General features: G+C 45.9%; 1 protein-coding gene across 12 annotated transcripts in view; it reads left to right on the top strand.

Annotated features, from left to right (window-relative positions):
- LOC109484187 (rootletin-like) overlaps positions 1-4,609 on the top strand; it is a 69,103-nt gene that overhangs the window by 51,166 nt on the left and 13,328 nt on the right. The gene's annotated exons all lie outside the window — the stretch shown is intronic.

Raw genomic sequence — 4,609 nt, 5'->3', positions numbered from 1 at the left:
TTTCACATTGCATCTTAAGATAAAACAGACTCAGTGTCTGAAGTATTATTTGTTTACTGTAACGTTTGTAGAAAAATAATGACCAAAGATAAACATGAAAATAACAAATGTTTGGTTAATAGTCCTACTGACATTTTGATTTGTCTCTCCCTCCAGTTGAGATCGGTCGCGTGCGTAAGGAGATGGAGATTGAGATCACCAAGCTGGAGCGGGACAAGGAGGCTCTGAACCAGAAGCTGGCGCAGCAGGAGCGGGACAGCTCGCTGGCGCTGAAGAACGCCCAGCAGTCGCACGAGGAGGACGTGGACAGGCTGATGAGGGAGAAGGAGACCCAGCGGCTGGACATGGAGTCTGAACGCGAGGAGATCATCCACAAGAACACTCAGGAGAAGGTGGGAGGCTTTTTTTCCTACGGCAACAGCCAGTCTGTTGTGGGTCTTTCTATCGAATCTTTAACACTTGGTACATGTAATAATGATTATAATAATTAAGATAATGAAAAGCCAGTGTTCTAGCCAGCATAGCCTGTGTGATCTAGTGTTACAACTAAAACTATCCAGTCCAAATAGACTATCTGCAAAATTAGTTCAATTAAATTGAAGTTCAATGTAGTTGCAAATGGCATGTTGAGCATCAAATCTCTGATTCTAAAGCATTTTTTGTACATTGACAGGACGACATGGTGGCCAGGTTTGAGAAGGAGAAGGAAGAACTTGCGGAGGAGCTGGAGGCTCTGGCTCAGGACAAGGACGAGAGTCTGCTGCTCGCAGAGAACGACAAACAACAGGTTTGTTTACTAAATATACTCTTACATGATAACTGTAAGGGTTTGCACTCCAAAATATAGTCTTTAGGACAAAATAAAGATCTAGAGATATTTCCTTGTAATTCCTTTAAAAACAAAAAAAGATTCAAAATGATGAGTAGACTAAATTAACATCACAAACTATAAAGATCTACAGCCATCTTTGTTATTCATTTGAAAAATTTTAAATGATGACTAAATTCTCACAACAAAATAAAGATTTAGAGATATTGCTGTGTCATTCCTTTAAAAACTTACCGATGTAATTGACAAATTCTAGTTGCCAAATCTTTGTAGTCGTAAGAGGAGCAATGTTTTAACACAAGTTTCTCCTCTTTTTCCCAGGCCCTCTCCCTGAAGGAGCAGGAGAAACAGACTGTGGTGGAGAAGCTTGGCTCTGCCCACCGTGACATCGCCAACGCCAGCATGGAGATGGAACGCATGAAGAGAGACGCCTACAGCAAACAGGAGCAGGACAAAACCACCATCAACTCTCTCAACCAGGAACTCAAGAACTTCAGGGCTCAGTTCGAGGAGGCAACGTGAGTGTATTTCAAGTTGAACCAGGATTCTACTTTTCCAGAAGAAACTATATATTATGCTACAGGCAACCCTGTACAAGTGACAACCTCTACATAAGAACCAACCTGTCGATGTGACGGTTTTTGGACATCCCTTAGATGATTTTTTCCATTGAGCTGTCACTGAAACATTAAGAATCCTGAGTATACAGTGATCACCTGTCCAGAAAGACCAGATTTTATCAGTTCCTAAGTGGCCTTCTGGCTGTACTGACCCCTTACAGTTATCAAAGAGGTTTTATGAACCATGGAAAGGACATTATCGCTTTTCTTGCTATTCAAGGAAGCATACAAGGGAAATGGGATTATTGTCAAGAAAATTTTTTTGTTTGTTTGAACCATTGTTCACTCATGAGAAGCTCAAATCAGGCTTTTCTGTCCCCCCCCCCTGAAATTACAGCAGATGCCTTTAACGGAAGACAACGTTGGGGCCATGTGTGTGTCTGGTGGTAGTCTGTTCCAGACAATGTGTCCTTTGGATCTTGCTGAGTTTGTTGTTGTTTCTGTGTTTCAGCAATGCCCACGAGCGTGAGATTAAGGACCTGAACGGCCAGATCGCCGAGGTCAGGAAGCAGCGGGAGGCGGCGCTCAAGGAGGTGGCGGAACTCAAGACGCAGCTGAAGATGGTGGAGGAGACTCGTGACGGCGTCCGGCGGGATCTCATCGAGGCTCACCGCAGGATACGTGAAGGTGAGATGCCCTTTGTTGATGCTTTTGTGTGTTTTAACCATTTTTATCCAAGTTTGATGTCATGTACTGAAACACTTTACTAAAAATCAAGGAACCCACATATAAAGGAAGAAAATTTGTCTTCAATCTTCTTAAAAAAAGAAGTCAAACCCAGCAAAACTAGTACCATGTATGTTGTAGAATGCAGTAGAATGTATATAATGTTAGATGTAGTCCCTCAAACCATTGTAGTTTGTACCTGCAATTAGCCCTCGGGCATGTGTTTGCAATAAACTTAAACTTCGTCCATTGTCACCCCCCATCAGGTGACGAGGACCGTGAACTGAAGCGTAAGGACATCATCGACCTGAAGCGCATGAACAATGATGAGATCCGTGAGAAGGAGGCCATCAGCAAGACCAACGAGGAGCTCAGGCAGAAGGTCAAGAAGACGGAGGGAGAGAAGAGCAACCTGGGCAGGGAGCTGGGAGATGCCAAACAGAGGATCGGGGGTAAGGATGGGGGGAAGGAAGGAAGGAAGGAAGGATGGATGGGTGGATGGATGAGAGACTGGATGGATGGGAAAAAGATGACTTCTCTGTTAAGGACACATTATCAGAAGGAAGGAATGATGGATGGAGGGATGGATTAGAGGTTGGAGGGATAGACAAATTGGCAGATAGATGGAAAAGATGTCTTAAGGACATCAGAAAGGATGAATGAGGAATGAATGAAGGATGAATGGACAGATTGATAGATGGAAAAGAGCTGACTTCTCTTGATCAGTTAAGAAAGAACATGTTATTGGAAGGAAGAAATGAAGCATGGACAGATGAGTTGTTAGTAAATGGAAAAAATGATGACTACTTTGTTAGGGACACTTACAGAAAGTGTTTGTATTTATAACATAGTAGCTAAAACTACAATGCACTTTGCATCTGTCAGCTTCAAGGATTTCTAAGACAGTAAAAGAAGTTTCATTGACAAATTTGCCCTTGTTTCTTCATGTAGTCCTGACTGAGAAGCTGGATGCTGGTGGCAAGGAGAACTCGGACCTGCGTAACAGCCTGCGGGAGGTGGAGAAGAGCCGCCTGGAGGCCCGGCGGGAACTGCAGGAGCTGCGCAGACAGGTGAAGATGCTGGACAGCGAGAGCAAGAAGAAGAGTAAGGAGGTGGAGGAGCTGCAGAACCGGGTGTCTCGGGATGAGGAGAAGGAGGAGGAGGCTCGCCGCGAGTCGTACGGACTCAAACAGAAGGTGATGGAGACCGAGGCCAGCCGCGAGGCTGCACAGAAGGAGATCGCCTACCTGCGCAGGAAACTGGCCGAGCTGGACGACGACAGCAAACTCAAGGAGAAGGACTATCTCGTACGTGCTTGCTTAATTTCTTCGTCCATTTCTGTGAAACAAAAGATGGAAAAGGAAAGGCAGCTTGTTTTGCTCTTTGTACTTTGCATTAGTTGTGAATAAAAAACTGCTTTTCAATCATTCACCAAGTTGATGAAATTATTTACAGATATTGTCATAAATGTTTTGTCATAAATGATTCATGCCCAAGACTGATTGCTTTACAGTCTTGTAATGATGGGATAGTTGTCATGCAAACAACATAAAAAAGGACAGCCTACTGCTGCAACACTGGTACATAATAAATAACTTTATTGCACAACAATTGTACAGGGATATGTCATCTACTGGTACAAATGTACAAAACTACAATTTCATAAGGCTGACCTAGCTAATACAAGAGTGTGTGGCTAGTATGGGAAATGAATGAGCTTACATGACTCATTCCTTCACTCACTCACTCATTCCTTCCTTCCTCTCCCCCCCTGGCAGGCGACCATTGAAGAGGGCCGTGCTAACGAGAGGAAGATGAACGACCAGCTGCGTAACCTGGAGATCGCGCTGGAGAACACCAAGGCCGACGCCGCCGACCTCAGCCTCAAACTCAGCGCCGCTGACGGCAGGGTCAACGGCCTGGAGGCCGAACTGTCCCGTCTGGAGGGTAGGGAGATTTGACGTTTTGATCTCACACGATCCTATATTCATTTGGAAGTAAACGAATCCTTACATAATCCTTACACGAGTATTTAGGATCCTGTTATCACAGATTTTATTTCTCCCTTGAGGTCTTCTGAGTGGTCTTCTTGGGCATTTTGACTGTATTTAATCTAAAACAGGCACATCTTATGTCGGTTTGCACGTTTTTAACACACTGCTTTTGTTCCCCCTCCTCACATACAGCCCAGAAGCGTGACACTGAGTACAAGCTGGGCAGCCTGCATTCCGCCCTGCGCCGTACCCTGGGTATCAGCCGCATGGGTCGCTCTCCCAGCCCGGGTCTCATGCGTACCCGCTCACGCAGCCCCAGCCCCACACGCCGTGGCAGACCTACCTCCCCGACCAAGGGCTTCGACAGCACCTTCGCCACCACCACGGACGGCATGGGTGAGATCATCCCGGATACCGGCTCGCCCGGCGCGCTGGAGAGGAGCCTCAGCCCGCACGCCGCTCCATCGACCCCCCACACCGCCTGGAGACCTCCGCTCAGG

Source organism: Branchiostoma belcheri, unplaced genomic scaffold (assembly GCF_001625305.1).
Source record: "Branchiostoma belcheri isolate BF01 breed outbred unplaced genomic scaffold, Haploidv18h27 scaffold69, whole genome shotgun sequence".
NCBI lineage: Eukaryota > Metazoa > Chordata > Leptocardii > Amphioxiformes > Branchiostomatidae > Branchiostoma > Branchiostoma belcheri.
Note: the sequence above shows the minus strand (reverse complement) of the source record. Positions and strands in the feature narration are given on the sequence as shown.